At 34.5% G+C, this 9,803-nt stretch overlaps 1 long non-coding RNA gene across 1 annotated transcript; it reads right to left on the reverse strand.

Annotated features, from left to right (window-relative positions):
* Positions 1-9,162: 9,162 nt before the first annotated feature.
* LOC142233400 (uncharacterized) lies at positions 9,163-9,566 on the reverse strand. The gene is made up of 2 exons (XR_012721400.1): positions 9,460-9,566; positions 9,163-9,395 (listed from the first exon to the last, which is right to left on the reverse strand). It is a non-coding gene; the product is annotated as an uncharacterized LOC142233400 (long non-coding RNA).
* Positions 9,567-9,803: the final 237 nt, after the last annotated feature.

Here is a 9,803-nt window from a genome sequence, read left to right on the forward strand (position 1 = left end):
GAAACAATTTAACTGATTTGAATTCATATATGGAATGATTTTATTGAAATTTTTTCATTCATTTGGACAAATCTTGCACATTTGTGGTAAAACTTTTACTTCATAATTAGAACCTTCGTTTTTAAATACAATTTTATTTATTTATATAGGCAATTTTTTCTTCAATAAAATACATGTTTTATTAATATATTAAAATATTTATTAAGAATCACCAGCATCGACTGGCTTTGAAATACTAGTTTATTATTCCACTATTTCCAAATTCCATGTAATGTCATCAACTGTAAAACGCATTTTTCTTCTTGTACCTTTCACTTTTAATAAGTTGCTGCCTAACGATTTTGTCCTCCTTTTACAATTTCAATACCTACAAATATAAAAAATCATAAACCATTTTTGTTACAAAAGGTTAGCGTCACTGAATATTACCTGATAATTGAAGATTCCAAAATGAAGACAAATGAAAGGGTTGTTATTCTGCTGGTGTTTTCTTTCTTTATACGCCATCACGAACATTGATAGATTTATTTTCAAAAAACGAAAATTGTTCTCACTAATTTAAAATAATAAATATTTTATATATTTTATTTGTTATTTATTATATTATTTTACCATATTATTTTATAACAATCTCTCCGTATACCACAACAACGCGATTCCAACTAAAAAAACAACACACGCGCAAACATATCGATTACACCCACGCGCAAACACATCGATTACGATGACAGGTATCGATTACAGGTAAACAATAGAAATATAGGAAAATTTCCTATATTCTAACAAGTGTGTTTCCTTAAGTTTTGAAAGGATTGTATACTTCTTAGTACGAATGAACTAAAATATTTTTCTATACCAAGTGTTGTTCGTATGTATGAAAAACTTTCTATTATAAAGGAAGTCGCAATTATCATTTTATATGAAATTTTACTAATTTTGAGGAAACTTGATTTTAGTTCGGTTTTTTGTTTATTTTTACGAATGCTTTGTTATCGGGGAATAAAATTTTCTTGTTCAGTAGTAAATTCTTATACCCAGCGAAGAAAATAGTATGAGTAAAATTCCATGCCTTATTCTAGTTAATGAACTATTCCTAACTACTTACAGTTTAGGATTTTTTTACTGAAACGAGTAAATTTTATTATTTTTCACAAAAATTTACCTTAATGGAAATAAAATGGATAAACTATATTGATGAACAATTTTTCCTTTAGTTTCGAAGGCACTTTTTTCTGGGTGCATATCGGGCGAAATATATATATGGGAGCTATATCTAAATCTGGACCGACTTCTTCCAAAATCAATAGGGTTCTATTCTGAGCCAAAACACATACTTGTGCCAAATTTGAAGTCGATTGGACTAGAACTGCGACCTAGACTTTGATTACAAAAACACGGACAGACGGACATCACTATATCGACTCAAGAGCCTGAGTACTTTTGCCGAAGACACCATGTGTCTATCTCGTCTCCTTCTGGGTGTTGCAAACATATGCACTAACTTATAATACCCTGTTCCACAGTGTGGCGCAGGGTATAAAAAGACCGATTAAATACGTATATAATTCAGTTTGAAAAAATTTTCTATTGAAATAAAATTTGAACAAAATTTTCTATAGAAATAAATTTTTGACCAAATTGTCTATAGAAATAAAATTTTGACAAAATTTTCTATAGAAATAAAGTTTTGACAAAATTTTCCATAGAAATGAAATTGTAACAAAATTTTCTATAGAAATAAAATTTTGGTAGACTATTTTTGGCTTGAGTGGCAACCATGATTATGAACCGATATGGACGAATTTTCGTGTGATTGGGGATCGGCTATATATAACTATATACCGATATGGATCAATTTTGGAATGATTGCTAGCGGTCATATACTAACACCACGTTCCAAATTTGAACCGGATCGGATGAGTTTTGCTCCTCCAAGAGGCTCCGGAGGTCAAATCTGGAGAACGGTTTATATGGAGGCTGTATATAATTATGGACCGATATGGACCAATTCTGGCACGGTTGTTAGAGACCATATACTAACACCATGTTCCAAATTTCAACCGAATCGGATGAAATTTGCTTCTCTTTGAGGCTCCGCAAGCCAAATATGGGATTCGGTTTATATGGGGCTGTATAAAATTATGGACCGATATGGACCAATTTTTGTACGGTTACTAGAGACCATATACTAAAACTATGTACCAAATTTCAGCCGAATCGGATGAAATTTGCTCTTCTTAGAGGCTCCGCAAGCCAAGTATGGGGATCGTTTTATATGGGGGCTATATATAATTATGGACCGATATGGCGCATTTGCAATATCATCCGACCTACATCAGTAACAACTACTTGTGCCAAGTTTCAAGTCGATAGCTTGTTTCGTTCGGAAGTTAGCGTGATTTCAACAGACGGACGGGCATGCTTAGATCGACTCAGAATCTCACCACGACCCAGAATATATATACTTTATGGGGTCTTAGAGCAATATTTCGATGTGTTACAAACGGAATGACAAAGTTAATATACCCCGCTTCCTATGGAGGGTATAAAATCTCAAGATTAAGGTAATTGTGTTGGCTGCGTTAGCACAATGACTAACAAAATCACCGAATCTCATTCCGTTATATTTTTGAGTACGGGTCATATTGGAGAGTAAGTTTGACACTAAAAATCACCAAAGTGTTGATCATCTGAAGGCCGTAATTCTTGTTAAAGGTAGCAAATTCGAACAAATCCAAACTGATTCTAAAATGTTATGTTTATTTGAACAATAAAACTAAAACATATAAAGTAATAATTCAATGCATTACATATTAGCCACCCTGTATATACTTCATTATGTCGGAAAACGAAAGGTATAAAAACAATGACATTGTGGTTGCTCACCATAATTACCGACCTTCTTTATTATGAATAATGTTTAGCAAACTTTAAAACAAAATCTAAAATCAAAATTTTTGAATTAACCAAACGTACGGACATATGTACGTACGGTGTGTTCAAAATATGAAAAAGGTTATCATTTCACACACCAAAACTGCACTATTTACGACAGATTTAAAATAAACACAAATTCACTGAGAGAGCTTTTTTTCTCTCAAGAAGAGTCTGACTCATGAAGAAGTAGTAATTTATAATATTTTGTTGTTGCATGTGTATAGGCTGATAGAGAACAAATAATGAAACTTCATTATGATATCCATTCCCAGTGTTTTAATGTGGAAGGAGACATACAAACGAGTCATTTTATATGCACACACACACACACATGCACTCTTTAAAAACAACCCCAAGTATGAGCAAGTGTCAGGTACTCTTTTTATCTCTTTGAAGTTATGATCTATAAAAAATTAGAAATCATGCGAGTGTTATTTGATATGCATGTTAGAGCTGGCCTACTCCCATACGCATAAAGGCAGCTTACACATTCTAAACATATACTCTCCTAGTAAATTTCTCAAATAATTTAAAGAGAAATGCAATTAAACCATTTTGTTGTAACCAAGAGATATAATAAAGAACGCTATAATTTGGGTCAAATAACATATGAGACAAAAAAGAAACTTACCCAAATGTAATCACTAATTTTTGGATATTGTGTTAAGTAATACAAATATATTAATAATTCAACATTATTATTTTCTAATATTTTTTATTCTGTTCTTCGATAGTCTTTCGATATTATACATAAAAATCAATATACAAAAATTCTACTATAACTGAATCTAGTAATGAACAAAAAACAACACCATATTTTATTCCATAAAACCAAACAATGAAATACGTTCACAGTACTAATAAACCGCACGACCCGAATTAAACTATCGAACTAAAATTGCAAATGACGGTCTCATTGGCGGATACCACATACTAACATGCATTTTTTCCAATGAGAGGAAATGGATGTAGATAAACTCAAGTGAACTCAATGGAAACGGAAATTCTCCCATTAATATGGTTGAAGAAACTCTTTCAGATAAATTATCTCACCACTGAAATACCATGGTAGACTACACAATCTATTTGACCTTAAATCCACCTGGCGGAGTTTGAGGGAACTGTTATCAAAGCGGTTTATGTCTTGAATGATTAATTAATTTTTTTTCGTAGAAGATCCTAAAACACAAACATTTGGAAAATGCTAAAACTCAACATTGTCTCAACAATATGTTTAAAATGGCAACAAAAAACAACGACTTTACCTCAACAGTAGAATTCAACACATTGAGATGAGTATTATGGTCGGTTTTTTCATCAAAACATATAATTAAAAGTGCAAAAATATATATAGTGCACTCGCGGTAACGTGAACTTATTAAAACCAAGAGAGTTCACTTTAGCGAACTTCAGCGAATTTCTGAACAAACGGTATCTATATTCGGGGGTTTAACACGTTCTAGCGTGATAGTCTTTTTTTATTAGAAATATTAAAAATTTAATTTTAAAAAAATTTAATTTCATGAAAAAAATAAAAAGAGAGATCAAAATATCAGCGCACTCAAAAAAAAAAAGTGTATACGGCCGTAAGTTCGGCCAGGCCGAATCTTATGTACCCTCCACCATGGATTGCGTAGAAACTTCTACGAAAGACTGTCATCCACAATCGAATTACTTGGGTTGTAGTATCTTAAATCGTTTTCTAAATTGTGAGTTAGTCCATACGTGGTATATATTAGCCATAAAGGGTATGTGTAGGTAAGTCTACAAATAATTACGAATCGATATGGACTCTTCACGGTACGTAGGGAGCCAGAATATACAATTATTGATATGGACTAATTTTTGTGTGACTGGGGATCGATTTATCTGAGGGCTATATATAACTATAGACAAGTATGGACCTAGTTAGGCATGGATGTTAAAGACGGCCTATTTAAAATAGATGCAGGGTCAGAAGGGTTTGCAGGTATCCACGCATGTGCTCTAGGTCTAGCCGGTATGCCTTTCTTCTCGACCAACTCTAGAGCAGCTCGTTCCCAAACTTCACCAATTAGTATCAGAGAAGCTTTAACCATTCTATAGACTTCTGATCCTCAAATGCGACTAGCTGAAATCGTCCTTGATACCAACCAGCCTCTTGGTGTCGAGGATCTGGGCCGGGAAACTTTTCCAGCACCTGTGAGTAGACGACAGACAGAGCATTCTCAATTTCCCCCCATTTTTGCTTTGGAACCATACCGTCCAATGCTCCTTTATTAATGATAGCCATCACAAGGCTGTCTTTAGCAACTGAGGCAAACGATCTTTGATCCCTTTTGGAGGACGGCAGCTCATCCGATGATCGTTCCCTTTTTCCAGTCTCAAGAATTCCTTGAGCCCATTTTAAGGAATCGCTTGGTTTAGCCGACAGCGTGCTTGGGTCGACTGATCCTAACTTCTTTAGGATAAACAAAGCATTTCTGCGTTCCTCGAATCTCTTTCGTGAGGGATTACCTCCTTTTGATGTCGTTACCTTAGTAAAAGTTCGACTTGTCAGAGTGTCACCGGCAGTCGACCCGTCTACAGGTCGACTAATTGGGCCTAACTCTTGGTCATTGCCCAAATTTATAACTCCAGTCGATACCCGTCCACTGGGCCCTGAAGTTAGCAACCCATTGGATGACTTTGAATTTCGCTGCATAGTGGCTTAATATCCCACCACACTTGAAATTCTTAGTAGGTACCTATTACGATGAGTTTATCCGCTATTAAAAAAACACGTCCGTTCGACGGTTGAATTAATATTTTATGGGGTACAAAATCAATATGGGGAAGAAAATCAATATTTGACTTGAAACTTGGCACAAGTAGTTATTATTGATGTAGGTCGGATGGTATTGCAAAAGGGGCCATATCGGTCCACTATAGCCCCCATATAAACGGACCCCCAATTTGGCTTGCAGACCCTCTACGAGAAGCAAATTTCATCCGATCCGGCTAAAATTAGGTACATGGTGTTGGTATATGGTCTCTAACAACCATGCAAAAATTGGTCCACATCGGTCCATAATTATATATAGCCCCCATATAAACCGATCCCCCGATTTTGCTTTCGGAGTCTCTAAGAGAAGCAAATTTCATCCGATCCGGCTGAAATTTGGTACATGGTGTTAGTATACGGTCTCTAACAACCATGCAAAAATTGGTCCACTTCGGTTCATAATTATATATAGCCCCATATAAACCGATCCCCCTATTTGGCTTGCGAGGCCTCTAAGAGAAGCAAATTTTATCCGATCCGGCTGAAATTTGGTACATGGTGTTAGTATATGGTCTCTAACAACCATGCAAAAATTGGTGGACATCGGTCCATAATTATATATAGCCCCCATATAAACCGATCCCACGATTTGGCTTGCGGAGCCTCTAAGAGAAGTAAATTTCATCCGTTCCGGCTGAAATTTGGTACATAGTGTTAGTATATGGTCTCTAACAACCACGCAAAAATTGGTCCACATCGGTCCATAATTATATATAGCCCCCATTTAAACCGATACCCAGATTTGACCTCCAGAGCCCCTTGGAAGAGCAAAATTCTTCCCATTCGGTTGAAATTTGGTACGTGATGTTAGTATATGGTATCCAACAACCATGCATGAATTGGTTCCTATCAGCCCATAATTATATATAGCTCTCATATAAACCGATCCCCAGATATGACCTCCGGTGCCTTAAGGAGAAGCAAAATTCATCCGGTCAGCTTAAAATTTGGTACGTGGTGATCGTATATGATATTTAACAACCATGCCAAAAGTGGTCCATATCAGTCCATAATCATATATTGCCCCATATAAACCGATCCCGAGATTTGGTTTTGGAGCCTCTTGGCGGAGCAAATTTCATCCGAGTCAGTTGAAATTTGGTACATTGTGCCAGTATATGGTCGTTAACAACCATGCCATATCGGTCTATAGTTATATATATCCCTCAGATAAAGCGATTTCCAATCACACAAAAATTGGTCCATATCAAGTTCATAATTGTATATAGCCCACATATAAGCGACCACCATATTTCAGTTCTGGCTGTCTACGTACCGTGCAAAAGTCCATATCGATTCGTAATTATTTGTAGACTTACCTATACATGCCTTTTTTGTCTAATATATACCACGTATGGACTAACTCACAATTTAGAAAACGATGTTAAAAAGTTTTAAGATACCACAACCCAATTAATTCTATTGTTTATGACAGTCTTTCGATGAAGTTTCTACGCAATCCATGGTGGAGGGTACATAAGATTCGGCTTGGCCGAACTTACGGCCGTATATACTTGATCTTATTTAAATCGATATTTTTGATTACTTGGCGACTAAATTTGAGTTGAGATAAGTCGACGTCGACGGCGGCGTCGACTAACAAAACAGGGTCGGCGGCACTGAAATCGGCGGCGCGACTCGGTGGCTTCATTCTCTGCCAATGATACCCTAAAAATGCTTATATCTACTAATCCAGTAGGGATGGTTTGGGGTATGACATAGTCGACCCCGCCCGACTTTCTACTTAACTTTTTTTTTTTAATTAATAAATTATAACAAATCTCTAGAAGTTTGATTTATTTTCGGTTATATAAGGAGTTAGCTTTTATAAAAAAAATTGTGGAAAAATATTCGTAACAATGTTCAATAACAACGATTCATCGAAATCGTTGTTATTTAATAGCGAAATTATATCGAATATGTTGTTTTTTACTTTCTCAACTAATCATTTAAAAATATATGTTGAAACATTGTTGAGTGTCAGCATTTTTCAAACGTTTTAGTTTCTTGGGATCTTCTAGGATGGTCACGTTTTAGTTCAAAATATAAATTTTATAAATCATCGAAGACATAAACCGCTATGATAACAGTTCCTCCAAATTCCGCCAGGTGGTTTTAAGGACAGATAGATTGTGTAGACTATCATAGCGTTTCAGTGGAAAGATAGCTAATCTCTCCCGATCATTTATCCGAAAGAGTTTCTCCAACCGTATTAATGGGAGAATTTCCGTTTCCATTGTGTTCATTTGAGTTTATCTACATCCATTTTTCTTATTGGAAATGTTAATATGTGGTATTAGAAAATGAGACTGTCATTTGCAATTTTAGTTCGATAGTTGAATTCGGGTCATGCGGTACATTAGTAATGGGATCGGTATTAACGTATTTCATTGTTTTGTTTTATGGAATAATATATGGTGTTGTGTTTTGTTCATTATTAAATTCAGCTATATAGAGTTCTTTTTCGGGTGATTTTCATAAATAGTTTGTAATAAATAATATCGAAAGTCCATCGAAGAACAACATAAAAAGTTTTAGAAAATAATAATGTTAAATTACTAATATATATTTGTGTTTTAACTAAACAACATCCAAAATTTTTGATTACATTTGGGTAAGTTTCGTTTTTGTCTCATTTATTACAAGTTATGTTTGTTAACTGTATTTATTATGCGTATATGGTGTTGTTACGATTTTTCTTTATAACTGCAGCATGTACAGCTTTTTGCAATTCACTCCGCATTCATGCAACTATTGAGTAACTATAAACTACTCGTATTTCTGGTTTGGGTTTTTGTAATTTTGTCAGACATATACATACTTTGCGCCCAAATCATAGTGTCCCCTATTCTCTCTTCGCTACAATTGCATTTTCTCTTAAAATTATTTGTGAAATTTACTAGAAGAGCACATATTTAGAATGTGTAAGCTGCCTTTATGATTATGAGTGTGTAGGCCAGCTCTAACATACATGGCAAATAACACTCGCTTGGTTTCTAATTTTTTATAGATCATAACTTCAAAGAGATAAAAAGAGTATTTGACAATTGCTCACACTTGGAGTTGTATTTTAGAGAGTGTATGTGTGTGTGCGTCTAAAATGACTCCCCACATGACCACAACGTTCGTTATCGAATGCGATATAGAAATATTCTCGGGTTTTTCTCGAATAAAACTATCGAAAACGATATCGAGAATGGTTCGAAAAACGTTCATCTGTCGTGCTGTTACTGCCAGCAAACTCTTCGTTTTCGAAGGCTTGCTAGTGATTCGTTAAAGAAGGTTTCGCGATATCTATAATTGATCGTTAACGAATCTATTTCGAATTCGTTTTCGTATTCGATATCATTCCGCTTTCGAAGGTTTTCTATACTGTTTTATTCCCATTTTGTTCCCATTATAAGTTGTGTAGTAAAAGAAAATTTTCAAGTTTGTTTTTATTTTATTATAACACAATATAGATAATTATAATACAAAATAATGTAGATGTTAGTGTTGCGAACAAAATACTTAAAATATTTACATTTTGGAATATATATTTAAAATCATTTAAGGCACTGCATTGACTTCTTTGCGCGGAATTTCTTATTAAGCCGATCGTGGCTATGCCATTGAAAAGGACTATAATCAATGAGTAACATTTTCCTGGATACATCTGCAAATTAAACAAGAAAGCAAATTGATAGTTTTTTTTAAAGATATATAAATAAATTACTTACCTCTTTTAGATTCGCTAAGACACTTCACCCGCACTTAACAATTTCTTAAACTGAAATGACTTTTTAATCTCTGTCTTTGTCAAAAACAAACATGGCGTAACACCAACAAATAAGCCAAAAATATTCGTTATTACTTCGAAACAACGAACGTTCGAAATTTTTCTATTATCGAACTTTTCTCGAATAATGTACGCTTTAAATTATTTCGAAAAATGTTCGCTTTAGCGGAATATGCAACGGCCTATACACATACAACAACAAAAATTAAAAATTGCAACTTCTTCAAGAGTCAGAATCAGGGTTGCCATTTTATTCCGATCGGAGAAAAATTGGCCCAACAAATA

The sequence above is a fragment of the Haematobia irritans genome, chromosome 4 (genome assembly GCF_050003625.1).
Source record: "Haematobia irritans isolate KBUSLIRL chromosome 4, ASM5000362v1, whole genome shotgun sequence".
NCBI lineage: Eukaryota > Metazoa > Arthropoda > Insecta > Diptera > Muscidae > Haematobia > Haematobia irritans.